We start from the raw sequence: 26085 nt of genomic DNA on the forward strand, positions 1-26085 counted from the left end.
TATCTTTTTTGTTTGTCCACACTTTTTATTTAATTTGTGCATCAGTCCACTCCTTATTGCTGCCTGCCATACCTGGCTGAGATTACTGCAGGGAGATAGTAATTGTTGGACACTCCCTGTTTTTTTTTTTTTTGTGGGAGATTAAGATTGACATTTCTGCTAGAGTGCCATCCCTGTGTGTGCCATCTCTCACTTTGGGTTATAAAATCTACCTGAAAAAATCACTACATCAATCAGTGGGAGAAAAATATTGGCCTCAGGGCTTGTGTGCCACTCTTGACTCCTGTGTGTGCCATCTCTCAGTCAGTGGGCCATAGAAAGCCTATTTATTTTTTTGCTTGATTTGGGTTCTAAAATCTACCTGAAAAAATCACTACATCAATCAGTGGGAGAAAAATATTGGCGCAGGGCTTGTGTGCCACTCCTGACTCCTGTGTGCATCATCACTCACTCAGTGGGCCATAGAAAGCCCATTTTTTTTTTGCTTTATTTGGGTTCTAAATTCTACCTGAAAAAATCAATCAGTGGGAGATTAATATTGGCCTTTGGGCTTGTGTGCCAGTCCTAAGCGTGCCATCTCTCTCTCTCAGATAGTGGGCCATAGAAAGCCTATTTATTATTTTTTTTATTGGGTTTATAAATTTTCCCTGGAACAAAAAAAAAAAGTGGGAGATTAATATTGGCCTCTGGGCTTGTGTGCCAGTCCTGAGCGTGCCATCTCTCTCACAAATAGTGGGCCATAGAAAGCCTATTTATTTTTTTTTTTTTGGTTTTATAAATTCTCCCTGAAAAAAAAAAGGGAGATTAATATTGGCCTTTGGGCTTGTGTGCCAGTCCTAAGCGTGCCATCTCTCTCTCTCAGATAGTGGGCCATAGAAAGCCTATTTATTATTTTTTTTATTGGGTTTATAAATTTTCCCTGGAACAAAAAAAAAAAGTGGGAGATTAATATTGGCCTCTGGGCTTGTGTGCCAGTCCTGAGCGTGCCATCTCTCTCACAAATAGTGGGCCATAGAAAGCCTATTTATGTTTTTGGTTGATTTGGGTTCTAAATTCTACCTGAAAAAATCAATAAATCAATCAGTGGGAGATAAATATTGACCTCTGGGCTTGTGTGCCACTCCTGACTCCTGTGTGCGTCATCTCTCACTCAGTGGGCCATAGAAAGCCTTTTTTTGTTTTATTTGTTTTCTAAATTCTCCCTGAAAAAATCATTTTATTTTATTTGGTTTCTAAATTCTTCCTGAAAAAATAATTTTATTCTATTATTTTTTTTTCCTAAAGTCTCCCTGAAAAAAAACAAAAAAAAACAAAAAAAAACAAATCAGTGGGAGATTAATATTGCCCTTTCTGCTTGTGTGCCAGTCTTGACTCCTGGGTGTGCCATCTCTCTCTCTCTCTCCAATTGTGGGCCATAGAAAGCCTATTATTTTTTTAGCTTGATTTGGGTTCATAAATCTACCTGAAAAAATCACTACATCAATCAGTGGGAGATAAATATTGGCCTCTGGGCTTGTGTGCCACTCCTGACTCCTGTGTGCGTCATCTCTCACTCAGTGGGCCATAGAAAGCCTTTTTTGTTTTATTTGTTTTCTAAATTCTCCCTGAAAAAATCATTTTATTTTATTTGGTTTCTAAATTCTTCCTGAAAAAAACATTTTATTCTATTATTTTTTTTTCCTAAAGTCTCCCTGAAAAAAAAAAAAAAATCAAATCAGTGGGAGATTAATATTTACATTTGTGCTTCAGTGACAGTCCTGCGTGTGTGGCATCTCTCTCATTTGTTGCCACCAAAAACAGAGTGTGTAACATTGTGCCTGATTTTCCTTGTGGTCTCACCCACCTGTAAAGGGGTAGCTAAATCATTCTGAAGTTATAGCTCACCGTGTAAGTTGTGTGACAGCAACAAATACCGTTAGTTTGGTTATGTTTTTAAAACAATGAGGAAGTCTGGTGGAAGAGGTCGTGGCCGGGGGCGTTCTTTATCAGCTGGTAATGAGGGTAGTGGTAGTGGTGGAGCATCAGGTGGTTGTGGGAAAAAAAATATTGCACCTAAGTCTGGAGCTGTGGAGCCAGGTTCGTCGTCTGGCTACACAAGGCCTCGAACGCTCCCTTTTCTGGGAGTAGGAAAACCGCTTTTAAAGCCGGAGCAGCAAGAGCAAGTTTTGGCTTATCTTGCTGACTCAGCCTCTAGCTCTTTTGCCTCCTCTCTTGAAACTGGTAAATGTAAAAGCAGCGCGTCGTTAGTGGATGTTCACGGTCAGGGACAAGTCGCTTCCTTGTCCACTTCAGCAAAAACAACAACAGAGAAGAATGCAGCAGGCGACACAATGGGTTACTCCATGGAGCTCTTTACACATACCGTCCCTGGCTTAGAAAGTGAAGCAGTTAACAGTCCATGCCCATTACAAGTTGAATCTGACATGGAGTGCACTGATGCACAGCCACAGCCAGACTACTATGCTGGTCCTTTGACTCAGACCACAACATTGCCCTCGCAGGGTAATGATCAAGAATCAGACCCTGATGAGACTATGTTGCCCCATCACGAACGCTATACCACCGACCGACACGGTGACACAGACGAAGTTGCACACGAGCTACAAGAAGAGGTAATAGATGACCCAGTTCTTGACCCCGATTGGCAGCCATTGGGGGAACAGGGTGCAGGCGGCAGCAGTTCTGAAGCGGAGGAGGAGGGGCCGCAGCAGGCATCAACATCGCAACAGGTTCCATCTGCCGGGCCCGTATCTTGCCCAAAACGCGTGGCAAAGCCAAAACCTGTTGGAGGACAGCGTGGCCATCCGGTTAAAGCTCAGTCTGCAATGCCTGAAAAGGTATCCGATGCTAGAAAGAGTGCAGTCTGGCATTTTTTTAAACAACATCCAATTGATCAGCGCAAAGTCATCTGTCAAAAATGTTCAACTACCTTAAGCAGAGGACAGAATCTGAAAAGTCTCAATACAAGTTGCATGCATAGACATTTAACCACCATGCATTTGCAAGCCTGGACTAACTACCAAACGTCCCTTAAGGTTGTAGCACCCTCGGCCAATGAAGCTAGTCAGCAACGCAACATCCCTTCCGGCAGTGTAGGGCCACCATTTTCCGCACCACCTGCAGTATCTGTGCAGGTTTCTTTGCCAGGCCAAAGCAGTCAGGGTCAGGGAATCACCAGTTTCGTAGTAGGAAACACTGCATCTAGGGCACCGGCGGCAACAATACCATCTCCCACCGTCTCTCAGTCTGCCATGTCCACCGGCACCCCCGCTAGTTCCACGATCTCCAGCTCTCCAGTCCAGCTCACCCTACATGAGACTATGGTTAGAAAAAGGAAGTACTTAGCCTCGCATCCGCGTACACAGGGTTTGAATGCCCACATAGCTAGACTAATCTCGTTAGAGATGATGCCCTACCGGTTAGTTGAGAGTGAAGCTTTCAAAGCCCTGATGGACTACGCTGTACCACGCTACGAGCTACCCAGTCGACACTTTTTTTCCAGAAAAGCCATCCCAGCCCTCCACCAGCATGTTAAAGAGCGCATCATCCATGCACTCAGGCAATCTGTGAGCACAAAGGTGCACCTGACAACAGATGCATGGACCAGTAGGCATGGCCAGGGACGTTACGTGTCCATCACGGCACACTGGGTGAATGTTGTGGATGCAGGGTCCACAGGGGACAGCAAGTTTGGGACAGTTCTGCCTAGCCCACGGTCTAGGAAACAGTTGGCTGTAGCCGTTCGCACCCCCTCCTCCTCCTCTTCGTCCTCCTGCAGAAGCGAGAGCTCGTCCACAGACCGCAGTCGCACAACCACTCCATCCGCAGCTGCCACTGTTGCACACCAGGTCTCCCATTATGGGGCAGCTACTGGCAAACGTCAGCAGGCTGTATTGGCTATGAAGTGTTTGGGCGACAACAGACACACCGCGGAAGTTCTGTCCGAGTTCTTGCAGAAAGAAACGCAGTCGTGGCTGGGCACTGTAGATCTTGAGGCAGGCAAGGTAGTGAGTGATAACGGAAGGAATTTCATGGCTGCCATCTCCCTTTCCCAACTGAAACACATTCCTTGCCTGGCTCACACCTTAAACCTGGTGGTGCAGTGCTTCCTGAAAAGTTATCCGGGGTTATCCGACCTGCTCCTCAAAGTGCGTGGACTTTGCACACATATCCGCCGTTCGCCCGTACACTCCAGCCGTATCCAGACCTATCAGCGTTCTTTGAACCTTCCCCAGCATCGCCTAATCATAGACGTTGCAACAAGGTGGAACTCAACACTGCACATGCTTCAGAGACTGTGCGAACAGAGGCGGGCTGTTATGTTTTTGTGGGAGGATACACATACACGGGCAGGCAGTATGATGGCAGACATGGAGTTGTCAGGTGTGCAGTGGTCGAAGATTCAAGACATGTGTCAAGTCCTTCAGTGTTTTGAGGAATGCACACGGCTGGTTAGTGCAGACAACGCCATAATAAGCATGAGCATCCCCCTAATGCGTCTGCTGATGCAAAGTTTGACTCACATAAAGGATCAGGCGTCTGCAGCTGAGGAAGAGGAAAGCCTTGATGACAGTCAGCCATTGTCTGGCCAGGGCAGTGTACAGGACGAGTTAGCGGGCGAAGAGGAGGAGGAGGACGAGGAGGATGATGGGGATGATTATATTTTTAATGAGGAAGCTTTTCCGGGGCCACTGGAAATTGGTGGCGTGGCAAGGCCGGGTTCTGGTTTTTGGAGGGACACAAGTGACGTGGATTTGCCTGAAACTGCCCCTCAACCAAGCACAACCGCAGATTTGAGAACTGGAACTTTGGCCCACATGGCGGATTATGCCTTACGTATCCTCAAAAGGGACACACGCATAACAAAAATGATGAACGATGACGATTACTGGTTGGCCTGCCTCCTTGATCCTCGCTATAAAGGCAAATTGCAAAATATAATGCCACATGAGAACTTGGAACTAATATTAGCAACCAAACAATCAACTCTTGTTGACCGTTTGCTTCTGGCATTCCCTGCACACAGCGCCCGTGATCGTTCTCACACGAGCTGCAGGGGCCAGCAGACCAGAGGAATTAGAGGGGCAGAAATCAGAAGTGGCGTTGGCCAGAGGGGTTTTCTGACCAGGTTGTGGAGTGATTTTGCTATGACTGCAGACAGGACAGGTACTGCAGCATCAATTCAAAGTGACAGGAGACAACATTTGTCCAGTATGGTTACAAACTATTTTTCATCCCTTATCGATGTTCTCCCTCAACCGTCATTCCCATTTGATTACTGGGCATCAAAATTAGACACCTGGCCAGAATTGGCAGAATATGCATTGCAGGAGCTTGCTTGCCCGGCAGCTAGTGTCCTATCAGAAAGAGTATTCAGTGCTGCAGGTTCAATACTAACAGAAAAAAGGACTCGTCTGGCTACCCAAAATGTAGATGATCTAACCTTCATTAAAATGAACCACAACTGGATTTTGAAATCTTTTGCCCCACCTTGCCCGGCTGACACCTAGCTTTCCTATGAAAAGGTCTTGCCTGTGGACTATTCTGAATGCCTTTTCCAATCTCGTAATTTTCTGCACCTGATTGTCCAGCATACGACATGTTTACACCTCACTAAATGGCCAAACTCCCCACACGGGGCCGTGGTATCGACACTTAGCGACAGCACCCGTGAGAGTGCTGTTTGTCTGAAGAGGTGGGTGTGCCCGATTTTGGTCGACGGCACTGCCACTGGGTCCCTCCTAGTACAATAAAGTGTCTCTGGCGGTGGTGGTGCGCACCCAACGTCAGACACACCGTTGTAATATGAGGGGCCCTGGGCCTGTACCGCCGGCCACAAGACAGTTCCCCCCCAGCTCAAACAGTGCTCTACCACTTGCAAAATTATCTCACAGCTCCACCAATGTTTAGTCTATGCGCTGACATCCTTCAATGCCTGCCACTGACAATACCATTGTATTGACATTTTTGTTATGTTAGGCCTCCGAAGCCTGTCTGCGGTCACTCCTTCCACTATGCCTCCACTGACCACACCACTGCTGCCCGTGTACCCCTGGAACCAATTTAAAATTGCCTACAGCCATGTGTTATTATTTTAGGCCTTCGATGCCTGTCTGCGGTCACTCCTTACAATATGCCTCCACTGACCACACCACTGCTGCCCGTGTACACCTGGAACCAATTTAAAATTGCCTACAGCCATGTGTTATTATTTTAGGCCTTCGATGCCTGTCTGCGGTCACTCCTTCCACTAGGCCTCCACCGACCACACCACTGCTGCCCGTGTACCCCTGGAACCAATTTAAAATTGCCTACAGCCATGTGTTATTATTCTAGGCCTTCGATGCCTGTCTGCGGTCACTCCTTACAATATGCCTCCACTGACCACACCACTGCTGCCCGTGTACCCCTGGAACCAATTTAAAATTGCCTACAGCCATGTGTTATTATTTTAGGCCTTCGATGCCTGTCTGCGGTCACTCTTTCCACTAGGCCTCCACTGACCACACCACTGCTGCCCGTGTACCCCTGGAACCAATTTAAAATTGCCTACAGCCAGCCCAATTTTTTTATTTTAGGCCTTCGATGCCTGTCTGCGGTCACTCCTTCCACTAGGCCTCCACTGACCACACCACTGCTGCCCGTGTACCCCTGGAACCAATTTAAAATTGCCTACAGCCATGTGTTATTATTTTAGGCCTTCGATGCCTGTCTGCGGTCACTCCTTCCACTAGGCCTCCACTGACCACACCACTGCTGCCCGTGTACCCCTGGAACCAATTTAAAATTGCCTACAGCCAGCCCAATTTTTTTATTTTAGGCCTTCGATGCCTGTCTGCGGTCACTCCTTCCACTAGGCCTCCACTGACCACACCACTGCTGCCTGTGTACCCCTGGAACCAATTTAAAATTGCCTACAGCCATGTGTTATTATTTTAGGCCTTCGATGCCTGTCTGCGGTCACTCCTTCCACTAGGCCTCCACTGACCACACCACTGCTGCCCGTGTACCCCTGGAACCAATTTAAAGTTGCCTACAGCCATGTGTTATTATTTTAGGCCTTCGATGCCTGTCTGCGGTCACTCCTTACAATATGCCTCCACTGACCACACCACTGCTGCCCGTGTACTCCTGGAACCAATTTAAAATTGCCTACAGCCAGCCCAATTTTTTTATTTTAGGCCTTCGATGCCTGTCTGCGGTCACTCCTTCCACTAGGCCTCCACTTACCACACCACTGCTGCCCGTGTACCCCTGGAACCAATTTAAAATTGCCTACAGCCAGCCCAATTTTTTTATTTTAGGCCTTCGATGCCTGTCTGCGGTCCGTTCTTTCTACTACTACTACACTGACCAGGCCACTGCTGCCCGTGTTCCCCTGGAACCAATTTAAAATTGCCAACAGCAATGTGTTATTATGTTAGGCCTTCGAAGCCTGTCTGCGGTCACTCCTTCCACTATGCCTCCACTGACCACAACACTGCTGCCCGTGTACCCCTGGAACCAATTTAAAATTGCCTACAGCCATGTGTTATTATTTTAGGCCTTCGATGCCTGTCTGCGGTCACTCCTTACAATATGCCTCCACTGACCACACCACTGCTGCCCGTGTACCCCTGGAACCAATTTAAAATTGCCTACAGCCAGCCCAATTTTTTTATTTTAGGCCTTTGATGCCTGTCTGCGGTCCGTTCTTTCTACTACTACTACACTGACCAGGCCACTGCTGCCCGTATACCCCTGGAACCAATTTAAAATTGCCTACAGCCATGTGTTATTATTTTAGGCCTTCGATGCCTGTCTGCGGTCACTCCTTCCACTAGGCCTCCACTGACCACACCACTGCTGCCCGTGTACCCCTGGAACCAATTTAAAATTGCCTACAGCCATGTGTTATTATTTTAGGCCTTCGATGCCTGTCTGCGGTCACTCCTTACAATATGCCTCCACTGACCACACCACTGCTGCCCGTGTACCCCTGGAACCAATTTAAAATTGCCTACAGCCATGTGTTATTATTTTAGGCCTTCGATGCCTGTCTGCGGTCACTCCTTCCACTAGGCCTCCACTGACCACACCACTGCTGCCCGTGTACCCCTGGAACCAATTTAAAATTGCCTACAGCCATGTGTTATTATTTTAGGCCTTCGATGCCTGTCTGCGGTCACTCCTTCCAATAGGCCTCCACTGACCACACCACTGCTGCCCGTGTACCCCTGGAACCAATTTAAAATTGCCTACAGCCAGCCCAATTTTTTTATTTTAGGCCTTCGATGCCTGTCTGCGGTCACTCCTTCCACTAGGCCTCCACTGACCACACCACTGCTGCCCGTGTACCCCTGGAACCAATTTAAAATTGCCTACAGCCATGTGTTATTATTTTAGGCCTTCGATGCCTGTCTGCGGTCACTCCTTCCACTAGGCCTCCACTGACCAAACCACTGCTGCCCGTGTTCCCCTGGAACCAATTTAAAATTGCCAACAGCAATGTGTTATTATGTTAGGCCTTCGAAGCCTGTCTGCGGTCACTCCTTCCACTATGCCTCCACTGACCACACCACTGCTGCCCGTGTACCCCTGGAACCAATTTAAAATTGCCTACAGCCATGTGTTATTATTTTAGGCCTTCGATGCCTGTCTGCGGTCACTCCTTACAATATGCCTCCACTGACCACACCACTGCTGCCCGTGTACCCCTGGAACCAATTTAAAATTGCCTACAGCCAGCCCAATTTTTTTATTTTAGGCCTTCGATGCCTGTCTGCGGTCCGTTCTTTCTACTACTACTACACTGACCACACCACTGCTGCCCGTGGACCCCTGGAACCTATTTTTAATTGCATAGAGCATCCTTTTTTTAATAGTAGGCGTACAAAGTCTGTCTGCGGTCCACTATTGAAATTGTCCTCCACTGCCCAGAGCACTGCTGCTTGTGTACCCCTGTAACTTTTTTAAGCTGCAGTGAGCCACATTTTTGGTTTAAGTCCTACTACCTGTGTCTGTCTGCGCCACTCAATTCAGCTGTGTTCCTTTGAAAAAAGCTGAGCGTCAATAGTCTTGTTTTCAGCCTCTAGGAATTTTAAAACTGCATTGGGGGTACAACTTTGGTAGGGCCTACTAACGGTGTCTGCCTACCCAAGGTGTGCCCCAGGTTTCCTCGCCATTGCTTCGATCTTAATGCTCTCGTTTAGTAGTTGTTGGAAACTACACTGCATTAGGCCTACAAATTGGGTATGGGGTGTAGAGAGATGGTGTGTTCCACTCCAAGGTGTTCTCCAGGTTGCCTTTCCTGAGGTTCGATCTTCTGGCTCTCGTTTAGTAGTTGTTGGAAACTACGCTGCATTAGGCCTACAAATTGGGTATGGGGCGTAGAGAGATGGTGTGTTCCACTCCAAGGTGTTCCCCAGGTTTCGTCCACATTGCTTCGGTCTTCCGACTCTCATTTAGTAGTTGTAGAAAACTACACTGCATTAGGCCTACAAATTGGGTATGGGGTGTAGAGAGATGGTGTGTGCCACTCCAAGGTGTTCTCCAGGTTGCCTTTCCTGAGCTTCGATCTTCCGGCTCTCGTTTAGTAGTTGTTGGAAACTACGCTGCATTAGGCCTACAAATTGGGTATGGGGTGTAGAGAGATGGTGTGTTCCACTCCAAGGTGTTCCCCAGGTTTCCTCGCTAATGCTTCGATCTTCATGCTCTCGTTTAGTAGTTGTTGGAAACTACGCTGCATTAGACCTACAAATTGGGTATGGGGTGTAGAGAGATGGTGTGTTCCACTCCAAGGTGTTCTCCAGGTTGCCTTTCCTGAGCTTCGATCTTCCGGCTCTCGTTTAGTAGTTCTTGGAAACTACACTGCATTAGGCCTACAAATTTGGTATGGGGTGTAGAGAGATGGTGTGTTCCACTCCAAGGTGTTCTCCAGGTTGCCTTTCCTGAGCTTCGATCTTCCGGCTCTCGTTTAGTAGTTCTTGGAAACTACACTGCATTAGGCCTACAAATTGGGTATGGGGTGTAGAGAGATGGTGTGTTCCACTCCAAGGTGTTCTCCAGGTTGCCTTTCCTGAGCTTCGATCTTCCGGCTCTCGTTTAGTAGTTGTTGGAAACTACACTGCATTAGGCCTACAAATTGGGTATGGGGTGTAGAGAGATGGTGTGTTCCACTCCAAGGTGTTCCCCAGGTTTCCTCGCCAATGCTTCGATCTTCATGCTCTAGTTTAGTAGTTGTTGGAAACTACACTGCATTAGGCCTACAAATTGGGTATGGGGTGTAGAGAGATGGTGTGTTCCACTCCAAGGTGTTCTCCAGGTTGCCTTTCCTGAGCTTCGATCTTCCGGCTCTCGTTTAGTAGTTGTTGGAAACTACACTGCATTAGGCCTACAAATTGGGTATGGGGTGTAGAGAGATGGTGTGTTCCACTCCAAGGTGTTCTCCAGGTTACCTTTCCTGAGCTCCGATCTTCCGGCTCTCGTTTAGTAGTTGTAGAAAACTACACTGCATTAGGCCTACAAATTGGGTATGGGGTGTAGAGAGATGGTGTGTTCCACTCCAAGGTGTTCCCCAGGTTTCGTCCACATTGCTTCGGTCTTCCGGCTCTCGTTTAGTAGTTCTTGGAAACTACACTGCATTAGGCCTACAAATTGGGTATGGGGTGTAGAGAGATGGTGTGTTCCACTCCAAGGTGTTCTCCAGGTTGCCTTTCCTGAGCTTCGATCTTCCGGCTCTCGTTTAGTAGTTCTTGGAAACTACACTGCATTAGGCCTACAAATTGGGTATGGGGTGTAGAGAGATGGTGTGTTCCACTCCAAGGTGTTCTCCAGGTTACCTTTCCTGAGCTCCGATCTTCCGGCTCTCGTTTAGTAGTTCTTGGAAACTACACTGCATTAGGCCTACAAATTGGGTATGGGGTGTAGAGAGATGGTGTGTTCCACTCCAAGGTGTTCTCCAGGTTGCCTTTCCTGAGCTTCGATCTTCCGGCTCTCGTTTAGTAGTTCTTGGAAACTACACTGCATTAGGCCTACAAATTGGGTATGGGGTGTAGAGAGATGGTGTGTTCCACTCCAAGGTGTTTTCCAGTTTGCCTTTCCTGAGCTTCGATCTTCCGGCTCTCGTTTAGTAGTTGTTGGAAACTACGCTGCATTAGGCCTACAAATTGGGTATGGGGTGTAGAGAGATGGTGTGTTACACTCCAAGGTGTTCTCCAGGTTGCCTTTCCTGAACTTCTATCTTCAGGCTCTCATTAAATTGTGGTTAAACGGAACAACTGCATTTGGCGTACTAGTTGGTTTGGGGCCTACTATCGGTGTCTGCCACTCCTTGCAGTTCTCCTGGTTTCCTGTCCTGAAATTCCATTTTCAGGCTCTCGTTAAGTAGTTGTTAATGTTAGACTGCATTTGGCCTACTAGTTGGGTTGGGGCCTACTATCGGTGTCTGCCACTCCTTGCTGTTCTCCTCCACTGAACAAAGCTGTGCCGCCTGTTTACTACGGTTGCCAATTTTGAACTGCATTTCGACTACTTACTGATTTGGGCCTACTCTCTGTGTCAGCCTCTCATTCCAGTTGTCCTCCACTGCAATGCCCCCTGGTTATTCCTGTGTTACCAATTTTGAACTGCATTTAGCCAACTTTATTCTTTGGGCCTATATCTGTGTTTCCTCCTCATCCTGCCCATTGCCCAGCCAGTGATAGATGAGTCTGCTGGTACATTGACCCATAATGCAAAATTCCCCGTGCACGCTACACAGCAAGATTGTGACCCTGCTGAAAGTCAGGTTCCTCTTCCCGCATACCATATCACCTTACACGGGGACAAAGAGGAAGGTGCAGATGAAAGTGCAGGTTCCTTCATCAGGTGGGGGGAGGAATACTAGTTGGCGACGTCACTGGCACAGGGCCTCTCATAGTACGCAAAAGTGTTGCTGCCGATGGGAGGCGCCCCCGCCGTGCAAACACACCGCTGTACTTTGAGGGGCCCTGTGCCTGTGCCAATGCCAACGAGTGGGCCCCCCCTGCTTGCTCAGGATCACAGCACTTGCAAAGTTGAAATACTTACCTCTCCCTGCTCCACTGCCGTGACGTGGTCCAGATTTACTGGGCCCACTAATTACTTGAACCAGCCCTACCCCCCACAACTTTAGCCAAATGACCCCCAATTTCAAATGCCTTCCAATTATTATAAAGGTAAATTACGATTGACAAGCTTCTTTAACAAGAATGGATGTTTTTGCCATTAAAATGGGCAGTGTAGGTGTTTTCCTGGCCTCCACTCACTGCCGACTATGCTCCCCCATTGACTTGCATTGGGTTTCGTGTTTCGGGCGATACCCGACTTTTCGCGATAATCGGCCGATTCCACTCGACTCGACTTCTAAGATAGTCGGGTTTCGCGAAACACGGCTCGACTCTAAAAAGGTCAAGGTCGCTCAACCCTAGTCCCAAGTCATCATTTGCATTTTTAACTCACTTTTCTTTTTTACTCTTGTGGTATTTGCTGACATTTATTGTGCCAAATTCATCAAATGGCGCTTGGCTCATTAATTTGGCGCAAAGCCAAAAAGGGGATTCTTTCCTGTCAATAATGTTTTTTGCTAAATTTTTGGCACAAAAATGTTACATCTTTTTCAAAATATCTCAAAAAAGATGCAACTTTTGGCAAGTTGTGCCAAATTTGACGACTTTTTAAAGTCACATTTGATGATTCGGGCGAAGACATCTAGGATTACTAAACTCCCACAAAGTGGAAAACAGGCAAACACATATAGAATAGACTGTAGGGACACACCTTGGCGCAGTGGGATGGCTTTTAAGCTTTTTTTTTTTATCAATAAAAGTGTTTATTAAGTACCCTATGTTATTTATATGCACTATTGCTTTGTTACTTATTTATAACTGGGTATATGTTCATTTTGCCTTGGTATTCACACCGATAATTCTGATTTTTCGAGTACAATTTCAATCCCCCTCTTTTCACGCATGACAACATTTATGTACAATAATGCTACACACATATTCATATTTTTTATCCTTATATATGTGTAACAAGTACATTCTTTATTCTTATATTTTGTTTTATTCTGTTTGCAATCTTAGTATTTGTCACTATGACGGAGTATCATATGACTGCACAGGCTCGTTACTGCGTCTTTTTTTTATGCATTGCCCATATATTCCCGCCCTTTTTGAGTTGTACCTTATCATTGTGGTTACGTCCAGATGAAGAGGTTTGGAAACCTTGAAACGCATTGACAATCCGAATTCATGCTTCACCTCCGCGTGTCATGACATGTTTGGAACCTCGGGCAGCGCGGATTTTAAACCACCATATTTTTCATTCATTGCATTGTATCTCCTTGGTGGTCTTGCTGCAGCCTTTACATGCTTCTATAGGTATTGTGTCTGTCACAACCCCATCCGGCGTGCGTATCTAAATATCTGATACCACTTGGCTATCAGAAACGACCCTATTTGAGCTTTGTTTCTCTCAAGTTTTAGGTTTTATATATATATATATATATGTTGCTATACACTGCCCAATAAACCGGCAAGCTGGCAGTTTCAAGAACAGTCTGTTTTAGGAATTATACTGCACTTCATTCAGATGAAATAAGGAACTTTCCCCTTTTTTCCGCATGTTAAACATTTCACAAGTCCTCATGATCAAAGTCTTTCCTAAGCCAAAATTTGTGCTGTTCGAGCTCCTGTGAAACAGCTCTTTTTTCGTAACAGAATGTTTCTCTGTGAAAATTGTGTTAGTGGAATAATATTACATATGTCAGCATATTATTTTGTTCTCTATTTGAGACTACATCCGTCTGCGCTTCATTTTCAATCCACGTACATAATATGTGCAGTCTGGTGAAATTACTTGCTCATACTGCATTGTTGCAGATTGTTTGACCCAATTTAGAAAGTGCTTCTTCCACAAACAACCCAAGAGGCATAAAGTCTATTAATTATAACCTTACACCTATTTGTTAGGCTTAATGATGGACACAAAAGGGGGCTCTTGCGGTTTGCTGTATAAGGCCGGAGTCGCACTAAACGTATGAAAAATCGGTCCGAGTCTCTCTGCTGAGAGTCGCAGGAGTGTAATGCGAGCGTCATGCGAGTACAATCCGATTTTTCACACCTAGCATCCGATTTACATCCGAGTGCAGTGTGAATGCTATCCGATTGCAATGCGATTTTAACATGAGCTTTTACATACAGCAATTCTTTAAGTCATTTACACATTGTTTTCAAAGGAAATATTCTTCAAGACACACACACACACACACACATATATATATGTATATCTCCACAAAAAATGGAAGTGGCACACCATAGTTGTCACGATTCATGTATATCTGTGGCAGATCTGGCCTCTCATATTAAAACTTTTTTCCTTTCAGGTTATCGGGGGTTAATGCAGTTTTTCCCCTGTGACCACTGGTGTAATTACATTGCTGCCTAGTTTGCTTATGCAGTTGGTGACCACTCTCACCTTCTCTAAAAGGTCACCTGATGCATCAGCTGACTGTTGGTCATAGAGGTTCTTGTGGAGACCAACCTAGCTGGAGACAGGAGCTTGCTGAGTGTTGTGGTTCTTCAGCTGAATACTGATATCTGTCGCCTTAGGCTTGGTTCCCATTGCGTTAATGGGAACGCGCTAACGGACAGCGTTGCACGGCAAAATTAACGCCGTGCAACGCGTCCGTTAGCGCGCCCATTCACGGCAATGGGAACGCGCAGCACTAGCACGTGCAATGTTCGGCACGCGCTAGCGACGTGCCGGTGTTTCCTGGCGCGCCGCGGACGCTGCTTGCAGCGTCCGAGGCGCGCCCGCGGTCCGTTCCCCGCTCTCGCAGATCGGGGATCTGCGAGAGCGGGGACGTTACCGCGACCCCGGGACGCGGCCACATAAAAAACATTGCGTTAGCGCAACCCGCTAGCGCTAGCGCTAAACGGGTTGCACTAACGCAATGTGACCCTAGCCTTACTCTGTTGTGCGGTGCATTGCAGCAGAAGAAGCTAAGTGTGGGGTTTATTGTTGCTTTGTCCCTTTGTTGTCTGTAACTTTCCTCTGTGTTGTTTTAGTGCAGCGATGGGACGAGTGCTCTCACCTGCCAGTTCCCTACTTAGGGATAGGAGCAGGGCAAGTGAGGGATTAGGTGTCCTGCTCGGCGAAAGAACCCGTATAGAGACGATAGTAAAGGTACCTTCACACTCAGCAACTTTACGAGAACGACAACGATCTGTGACGTTGCAGCGTCCTGGATAGCGATCTCGTTGTGTTTGACACGCAGCAGCGATCTGGATCCCGCTGTGCCATCGCTGGTCGGAGCTAGAAGTCCAGAACTTTATTTGGTCGTCAGGTCGGCATGTATCGTCGTGTTTGACATCAAACGCAACGATGTCAGCAACGTTTTACATGGAACTAACAACCAGCTACAACGATAAGTGAGTCGCCATTACGTCACTGGATCGCTCCTGCATCGTTCTGGAGTTGCTGTGTTTGACGTCTCTACAGCGACCTAAACAGCGACGCCCCAGCGATCGGCTCGTTGTCTATATCGCTGCAGCGTCGCTGAGTGTGACGGTACCTTAAGAGCAGAGCACATCTTCAGGTGAGTGCAGGAGGTGTCCAATTCCCCGTTTCCTATTGTCAGGGACCACCGTTGGTATTGTGTCCCCGGTGTACCCTTGTGTTTCCCCGTTTTGTGACGCTAGGACAGTCACTTCGTGACAATAGTAGAGTCAATTCACATGCAGTTTAATAGCCCATCTGGTTGCCAGATGGGCAATTAAACTGCACGTGAATTGACTCTACTGTGGTGTGCTGCTTCCATTTTTTGTAGATATATTTACAAGGATTGGTACATGCCTGGGAAGCTTTTGCACCCTGTGACAATTTTTGTGCTGCTTTTTCACTATATATATATATATATATATATATATATATATATATATATATATATACACACCGTAATATACTCGAGCGTAAGCCAACCTGAGTATAAACCGAGGCACCTACTTTTGCCATGGAAAACTGGGTAAGCTCATTGACTCGAGTATAAGCCGGGTATGCATTGTCCCCTCATCTCTGTCCTGCTATGCGTGGCTCCCCCGTCCCTGTCCTGGAATGAATGCCTCCCCATCCATGTCTGCATGCCTCCCCCTTCCCTGTCATTGTATGCATACCTCCCCCTTCCCTGTCCTGGTATGAATGCCTCCCCCGTTATGTTCCTGTATGCATGCCTCCCAGTTCGTCCCTGTATGCATGCCTCCTTATTCCCTATCCCTGTGTGCATGTTTCCTACAAAAAAATAAAAATCATCATACTCACCTACCTGTGTGCCCTAGGTGGTGGCACTGCATCAGCCAGTGCCTGCCTGTAGCTCTTCCTGTGCTCAGCGGTCATGACTGCGCGCTCCACCCCTATAGGAGTGGAGTCGTGTCCATATTCATCACCTTAATGAGCGGTACCACGTGACCGCTGAACACAGGAAGAGCAGCTGGAACGAGATGCAGTGCCAGCACGGAGAGCGCACAGGTAAGTGATTATGATGTGTGCGCCGGCTCCTGGTGTCCGCTGCCTCCCTCCCCCCCATCTGCTTTCTGTGCCGTGACTCGTGTATAAGCCGAGGGGGGCGTTTTCAGCACAAAAAAATGTGCTGAAAAACTCGGCTTATACACGAGTAAATAGATAGATAGATAGATATAGATATCTATATAGAAATACAGCTCTGGCAAAAATTTAGAGGCAACTGCAAAATGTTCATTTTGTCTGATTTTTCTCTTTATAGGTCTGTTTTTGAGTAAAATGTAAATTTTTCATTTATTCTATAAACTACTGACATGTCTCCGAATTTCCAAGCAATAAATTTTGTATTTTTTTTCTGAAAAGGAGAAATGGTCAAAATTCCAAAAAAAACAAAACAAAATTGTGCTTTCAGACCTCAAATAATGCAAAGAAAACAAGTTCATAATCATTTAGAAACAACAATACTAATGTTTTAACTCAGGATGAGTTCAGAAATCAACATTTTGTGGAATAACCATGATTTTTAATCACTTCATGCATCTTGGCATGCTTTCCACCAGTCTTTCACACTGCTTCTGGCGCAAAAAAATTTAAGCAGTTCTTTTTGTTTGATGGCTTGTGACTATCCATCTTCCTCTTGATTACATTCCAGAGGTTTTCAATGGGGATCAGGTCTGGAGATTGGGCTGCCCATGACAGGGTTTTGATGTGGTGGTCTCTTAATTTTTGCCAGAGCTGTAAATATGATAGATAGATAGATAGATAGATAGATAGATAGATAGATAGATAGATGATAGAAAAAAACGGAACAGCACAACGTTTTACTTATCTTCAGGGTGCAAAGCCTCCAGGTAGCCCGTCCACCGGCTCTCCTTAGTCCATAGATTCAAATGAAAAACAGGCAGCACTCCATCTTATTCAAATGTGCAGGGTTTATTAGACCCACATGTCTATACCACAACGTTTCGGCTCCAAATGAGCCTTTCTCAAGCAGTGGGTAAGCTATTCAAGTGCGTATAAATACATTTCCAACCATAACTTGCCTTAATGAGCCATAAGTGAAACAGTGCATGTGTTCATGATTTACATATTGATCATACTAATTGACGTTATAAAGTGCCAAAAGTGCATCATACAGTACTTCCCATATTTGTGCTTTTATATAACATAATCTTATATTCCACATCTCATACCTCCGGAGCAGCTATCTGGTAATGGAGGACGTCTTCATATTGTTCGGCGTTCTCTAAGCGCAACTGCGCATGTCCGCTACGTCACAATACTGTGTCTGACCGTAGACCAATCAACCAGCGCCAGCGCCTGCGCATTGGCACTCTGTACCGCCATCTTTGTAGTAGCACCCTTCCTTAGAAGGTCAATCTTCAACAGACCGGACAGCGCCTGCGCATACTGCACTCGTAGTTCATGGCAATAACCTGTAATAACAAGTACTGAGTTCGGCCTCTCTATAGCCATATTTGTTCCAAGTAAGTCCTCTCCTTTAAGAGCATACCATCTTCATATATTTATGCCATATAGACATTAAAGGTGCATAAATTCGCCCTGACTCTCCAGGCCTGGCCTGCAATAAGCCATAGTCCGGGGGTCATACAGTCCCATACCCAGTAGCAGGCTAACCCTCTCAGGCCAGCATGCCCTAGGCTTAGCCTGTAATAGGCGACAGCACCTATGTCTTGGCCTTTAAGTTCTATTAAGGTAGTTTCACTCTATACCTCCATTAATCATGATGGAGGGTTGAGAGCAATCAATAGAATGTTGGATGCGAAACAATATACACCGGAGGGTAAGAGATTTCTGCTGACAATGTTGGAGATAATATTAAGACGTAATTATTTTCTTTTTGGAGACGCGTTTTATACGCAAAAACGGAACGGCTATGGGGGCCAATATGGCCCCTTCATATGCCAACCTGGTTATGGAAGTCCTGGAGGAGGACCTTGTCTATGTGTCCCACCACTTCCGGTATGTACAGGGGTGGTGGAGATACATAGACGATGTCTTCCTCCTTTGGACGGGTACAGAACTGGAATTGGATGAATTTCACTCATACCTCAACACAGTAGATCTGACTATAAAGTTCACTTTAGTTAAATCTTGGACTGAAATCCAATTTCTAGATGTACTGGTTGAACAAAAGAATGGTCAACTCACTACGACACTTTATGTAAAAGATACAGATAGGAATAATTTGCTCCTATACGATAGTCAACACCCTTGCTCAATGAAACGGTCTATCCCCCTCAGCCAGCTACTTAGAGTTAGGCGTATAGTAAAAGATGAGGACATAGTGGACACAACAATAGACCAGTTAATTAAGAAATTTCAAAATAGGAGATATCCAGAGAGATTATTAGAACAGACTAAAAAGAAAGTAATGGAAAAAGATAGACTACAATTACTCCATAGAGAACCACACAGGAGTAATAAGAGAACTCTGAATAGGGTCCCGTTTGTCTCCACGTATAGTGAGGAGAGTAGGGAGTAGTGTTGAGCGATACCGTCCGATACTTGAAAGTATCGGTATCGGATAGTATCGGCCGATACCCGAAAAATATCGGATATCGCCGATACCGATATCCGATACCAATACAAGTCAATGGGACATCAAGTATCGGAAGGTATCCTCATGGATCCCAGGGTCTGAAGGAGAGGAAACTCTCCTTCAGGCCCTGGGATCCATATTAAAGTGTAAAATAAAGAATTAAAATAAAAAATATTGTTATATTCACCTCTCCGGCGGCCCCTGGACATCAGCGGGAGGATCCGGCGTCCGGCACGGCTTCTTTCTTCAAAATGCGCGCCTTTAGGACCTGTGGAATGACGTCCCGGCTTCTGATTGGTCGCGTGCCGCCCATGTGACCGCCACGCGACCAATCAGAAGCCGCGACGTCATTCCTCAGGTCCTAGAAGGCGCTCATTCTAGGACTTTAGCTGAGGAATGACGTCGCGGCTTCTGATTGGTTGCGTGGCGGTCACATGGGCGGCACGCGACCAATCAGAAGCCGGGACGTCATTCCACAGGTCCTAAAGGCGCGCATTTTGAAGAAAGAAGCCGTGCCAGACGCCGGATCCTCCCGCTGATGTCCAGGGGCCGCCGGAGAGGTGAATATAACAATATTTTTTATTTTAATTCTTTATTTTACACTTCCGATACCGATACCCGATATCACAAAAATATCGGATCTCGGTATCGGAATTCCGATACCGCAAGTATCGGCCGATACCCGATACTTGCGGTATCGGAATGCTCAACACTAGTAGGGAGATATCAAATATTATTAAAAAACACTGGACTATGTTGGGAAGATGTTTACCTAATGTACCAGAATTCAAAATGCCACCCCTATACTCCTACAAGAGAAGTAGGAATATTAAAGATATAATAATACGATCAGATATTGGTCCCAAAAGAAAAGATACTCAAAGATATCTTACAGGCAACAAGAGAAATGGATGCTTCCCTTGTTTGAACTGCATTAATTGCGCCTATATGGTGAAAGGACCCACATTTGTACATCCAAAAACAGGAAAGACATATGATATAAAACAGTTCCTTACGTGTAGTTCAACTTATGTCATATACGTACTTATGTGTCCATGTAACCTTTGGTATGTGGGGGAGACAACTTGTGAGTTCAAAACAAGAATGAATCAACATAGATACAGTATAAGGAAAAATAGAGTAGACCTCCCTGTTCCTAAGCATTTTGCCGATTGTAAGCATACGGAGAAAGATTTAAAATGTAAAATTATAGATACTGTTCCAGTCCAAAGGAGAGGAGGAGATAGGGAACTGATATTAAAGAGAAAAGAACTTATGTGGATTTATGAATTAAACACCCTGAGACCAGGAGGATTAAACGCTGATTTTAAAATACATACAATCATTTAATGGAATTATGCTGTAATATAATTATAGGTCCCTTTGATCCAGTAATGTGATTACTTGCTTTTTAACTTTGATAATGTGATATAACATCTATTGCATTTTTTAATTTTATTTAGATTCCATGTGATGAGAGCAAAGTACCACCGAGGGGCAGCATATGGATATGGAGGACACATAGATATATGCCAAATGTTAAAGATGGTTATAATAATGTAATACATTATCTTTTTTGTCCAGTACTGTGGTAGACCGTGGATTAATTAATAAAAGCAGATAAAACCATTTCAAAATAATTTATTTCTTATTTTTTACTTCTTTATACAATCTGTACCTTAATAGAACTTAAAGGCCAAGACATAGGTGCTGTCGCCTATTACAGGCTAAGCCTAGGGCATGCTGGCCTGAGAGGGTTAGCCTGCTACTGGGTATGGGACTGTATGACCCCCGGACTATGGCTTATTGCAGGCCAGGCCTGGAGAGTCAGGGCGAATTTATGCACCTTTAATGTCTATATGGCATAAATATATGGAGATGGTATGCTCTTAAAGGAGAGGACTTACTTGGAACAAATATGGCTATAGAGAGGCCGAACTCAGTACTGGTTATTACAGGTTATTGCCATGAACTACGAGTGCAGTATGCGCAGGCGCCGTCCGGTCTGTTGAAGATTGACCTTCTAAGGAAGGGTGCCACTACAAAGATGGCGGTACAGAGTCTACGGTCAGACACAGTATTGTGACGTAGCGGACATGCGCAGTTGCGCTTAGAGAACGCCGGATCAATATGTAAATCATGAACACATGCACTGTTTCACTTATGGCTCATTAAGGCAAGTTATGGTTGGAAATGTATTTATACGCACTTGAATAGCTTACCCACTGCTTGAGAAAGGCTCATTTGGAGCCGAAACGTTGTGGTATAGACATGTGGGTCTAATAAACCCTGCACATTTGAATAAGATGGAGTGCTGCCTGTTTTTCATTTGAATAGATAGATAGATGGATAGAATAAAAGCCGGCAATTCATGTGCCGCGTACAGTAATATCACAGAGTGATAGGATAGAATAGATAGATACACATAGAATGCATAGATATATAGATGTCAGTGACACACACTATATACAGGTGCTTCTCACAAAATTAGAATATCATCAAAAAGTTAATTTATTTCAGTTTTTCAATACAAAAAGTGAAACTCATATACCGTATTATATAGAGTCATTACAAACAGAGTGATCTATTTCAAGTGTTTATTTCTGTTAATGTTGATGTTTATGGCTTACAGCCAATGAAAACCCAAAAGTCATTATCTCAATAAGTTAGAATAATTAACAAAAACACCTGCAAAGGCTTCCTCAGCGTTTAAAAAGGTCCCTTAGTTTGTTTCAGTAGGCTCCACAATCAATGGTGAAGACTGTTAACTTGACAGATGTCCAGAAGGCAGTCAGTGACACACTCCACAAGGAGGATAAGCCAAAAAATGTCATTGCTAAAGAAGCCGGCTGTTCACAGAGTGCTGTATCCAAGCATATTAATGGAAAGGTGAGTGGAAGGAAAACGTGTGGTAGAAAAAGGTGCACAAGCAACCGGGATAACTGCAGCTTTCAAATGATTGTTCAGAAAAGGTCATTCAAAAATTTGGGGGAGATTCACAAGGAGTGGACTGCTGCCGGAGTCATTGCTTCAACAGCCACCACACACAGACGTATCCAGGACATGGGCTACAAGTGTCGCATTCCTTGTGTCAAGCCACGCATGACCAATAGACAACGCCAGAAGCGTCTTACCTGGGCAAAGGAGACAAAGAACTGGACTGTTGCTCAGTGGTCCAAGGTGTTGTTTTCAGATTAAAGTAATTTTTGCATTTCATTAGGAAATGAAGGTCCCAGAGTCTGGAGGAAGGGTGGAGAGGCCACAATCCAAGCTGCTTGAGGTCTAGTGTGAAGTTTCCACAATCAGTGATAGTTTGGGGAACCATATCATCTGCTGCTGTAGGTCCACTGTGTTTTATCAAGACCAAAGTCAGCACAGGTGTCTACCAGGAAATTTTAGAGCACTTCATGCTTCCCTCTGCCGACATTCTCCAGCAGGATTTGGCACCTGTCCACACTGCCAAAAGTACTAATACCTGGTTTAAAAACAACAGTATCACTGTACCTGATTGGCCAGCAAACTTGCTTGACCTTAACCGCATAGAGAATCTATGGGGTATTGTCAAGAGGAAGATTAGAGACACCAGACCCAACAATGCAGACGAGCTGAAGGTTGCTATCAAAGCAACCTGGGCTTCCATAACACCTCATAGATCACTCTGTAATGACTCTATATAGGAGTCACTTTTTGCATTGTAGAACTGAAATAAATTCTCTTTTTGATGATATTATAATTTTGTGAGAAGCACCTGTATACAGTTAGGGCCAGAAATATTTGGACAGTGACACAATTTTCGCGAGTTGGGCTCTGCATGCCACCACATTGGATTTGAAATGAAACCTCTACAACAGAATTCAAGTGCAGATTGTAACGTTTAATTTGAAGGGTTAAACAAAAATATCTGATAGAAAATGTAGGAATTGTACACATTTCTTTACAAACACTCCACATTTTAGGAGGTCAAAAGTAATTGGACAAATAAACATAACCCAACCAAAATATTTTTATTTTCAATATTTTGTTGCAAATCCTTTGGAGGCAATCACTGCCTTAAGTCTGGAACCCATGGACATCACCAAACGCTGGGTTTCCTCCTTCTTAATGCTTTGCCAGGCCTTTACAGCCGCAGCCTTCAGGTCTTGCTTGTTTGTGGGTCTTTCCATCTTCAGTCTGGATTTGAGCAAGTGAAATGCATGCTAATTGGGTTTAGATCTGGAGATTGACTTGGCCATTGCAGAATGTTCCACTTTTTGGCACTCATGAACTCCTGGGTAGCTTTGGATGTATGCTTGGGGTCATTGTCCATCTACTATGAAGCGCCGTCCAATCAACTTTGCAGCATTTGGCTGAATCTGGGCTGAAAGTATATCCCGGTACACTTCAGAATTCATCCGGCTACTCTTGTCTGCTCTTATGTCATCAATAAACACAAGTGACCCAGTGCCATTGAAAGCCATGCATGCCCATGCCATCACGTTGCCTCCACCATGTTTTACAGAGGATGTGGTGTGCCTTGGATCATGTGCCGTTCCCTTTCTTCTCCAAACTTTTTTCTTCCCATCATTCTGGTACAGGTTGATCTTTGTCTCATCTGTCAATAGAATACTTTTCCAGAACTGAGCTGGCTTCTTGAGGTGTTTTTCTGCAAATTTAACTCTGGCCTGTCTATTTTTGGTATTGATGAATGGTTTGCATCTAGATGTGAACCCTTTGTATTTACTGTCATGGAGTCTTCTCTTTACTGTTGACTTAGAGACAGATACATCTACTTCACTGAGAGTGTTCTGGACTTCAGTTGATGTTGTGAACGGGTTCTTCTTCACCAAATTAAGTATGCGGCGATCATCCACCACTGTTGTCATCCGTGGACGCCCAGGCCTTTTTGAGTTCCCAAGCTCACCAGTCAATTCCTTTTTTCTCAGAATGTACCCAACTGTTGATTTTGCTACTCCAAGCATGTCTGCTATCTCTCTGATGGATTTTTTCTTTTTTTTCAGCCTCAGGATGTTCTGCTTCACCTCAATTGAGAGTTCCTTTTACCGCATGTTGTCTGCTCACAGCAACAGCTTCCAAATGCAAAACCACACACCTGGAATCCACCCCTGACCTTTTAACTACTTCATTGATTACAGGTTAATGAGGGAGACGCCTTCAGAGTTAATTGCAGCCCTTAGAGTCCATTGTCCAATTACTTTTGGTCCCTTGAAAAAGAGGACGCTATGCATTACAGAGCTATGATTCCTAAACCCTTTCTCTGATTTGGATGTGGAAACTATCATATTGCAGCTGGGAGTGTGCACTTTCAGCCCATATTATATATATAATTGTATTTCTGAACATGTTTTTGTAAACAGCTAAAATAACAAAACTTGTGTCACTGTCCAAATATTTCTGGCCCTAACTGTATGTATTTACAGTGGGTACGGAAAGTATTCAGACCCTTTAAATTTTTCACTTTGTTTCATTGCAGCCATTTGGTAAATTCAAAAAGTTCATTTTTTTTCTCATGGATGTACATTCTGCACCCCATCTTGACTGAAAAAAAACAGAAATGCAGACATTTTTACAAATGTAATAAAAACGAAAAACTGAAATATCGCATCGTCATAAGTAGGGTTGAGCGACTTTTATTTTTATAGGATCGGGTCGGGTTTCACGAAACCCGACTTTCTCAAAAGTCGGGTCGAGTAAAATCGGCCGATCCTATAAAAAAGTCGGGGTCGGCCGAAACACGAAACCCAATGCAGTGCAATGGGATACTATGGTTCCCAGGGTCTGAAGGAGAGGAAACTCTCCTTCAGGCCCTGGGATCCATATTAATGTGTAAAATAAAGAATCAAAATAAAAAATATTGATATACTCACCCTCGGACGCGCCCTGGTACTAACCGGCAGCCTTCCTTCCTAAGAATGAGCACGTGAAGAACCTGCGGTGACGTCGCGGCTTGTGATTGGTCACGTGAGCGGTCACATGGGCGGTCACGCGACCAATCACAAGCCGCGACGTCATCTAAGGTCCTTCACACGCTCATTCTTAGGAAGGAAGGCTGCTGGAAAGAAGTATATCAATATTTTTTATTTTGATTCTTTATTTTACACTTAAATATGGATTCCGATACCGATTCCCGATATCACAAACATATCGGAACTCGGTATCGGAATTCCGATACCAGATTCAGAAGATCGCCGACCTCATGGCCGACCCCACACAGGGGTCGGGTTTCATGAAACCCGACTTTGCCAAAAGTCGGCAACTTCTGAAAATGGCCGACCCGTTTCGCTCAACCCTAGTCATAAGTATTCAGACCCTTTATTCAGTATTGAGTAGAAGCATCCTTTTGAGCTAGTACAGCCATAAGTCTTCTTGGGAATGATGACTGTTTTTTCAGTCGAGATGGGGTGCAGAGTGTACATTAATGAGAAAAAAATGAACTTTTTGAATTTACCAAATGGCTGCAATGAAATAAAGAGTGAAAAATTTAAAGGGGTCTGAATACTTTCCGTACCCATTGTATATTACATAGATAGATAGAAGAAAAGCCAGCAATTCAGCAGCCACATACTGTAAAATCCCTGCAAGAGCCGATAGGAAAGAAGAGATGGATTATACACAGTAAATACAAATAGAATAGATAGATATACAGATGTCTGTGACAAATACAATTAGTGCAGTGTGTGTGCAGCTTACTGTACATGTATTTAATAAAAGATTATTTTTCTGAAAAAAAATGCCTTGGGCTACCATGTAATTTTTGTAACAAGCAGAGGGAAAGCCGATGGCTGGGGGACGATGTTTATAGCCTGTGAAGAGGGTAATACCCATGGAACTTCCCAGGCTATTAATATTAGCTCACAACTGTATACTTAGCCTTTACTGGCTATTAAAATGAGGTATCCTAAAAAAAAAGTCGTAGGGTCCCCCTATAATTAATGATCAGCAAAGGCTATGCAAACAGCTGCGGGCTGATATTAATAGCCTAGGAAGGAGCCATGGATACTGGGCCC

At 44.9% G+C, this 26085-nt stretch overlaps 1 protein-coding gene across 1 annotated transcript in view; it reads right to left on the reverse strand.

The window, feature by feature from the left end:
* Positions 1-26085, reverse strand: part of PP2D1 (protein phosphatase 2C like domain containing 1) — a 37312-nt gene that overhangs the window by 5221 nt on the left and 6006 nt on the right. The window lies entirely within an intron of this gene.

This window comes from Ranitomeya imitator, chromosome 6 (assembly GCF_032444005.1).
Source record: "Ranitomeya imitator isolate aRanImi1 chromosome 6, aRanImi1.pri, whole genome shotgun sequence".
In the NCBI taxonomy this organism is placed as follows: domain Eukaryota; kingdom Metazoa; phylum Chordata; class Amphibia; order Anura; family Dendrobatidae; genus Ranitomeya; species Ranitomeya imitator.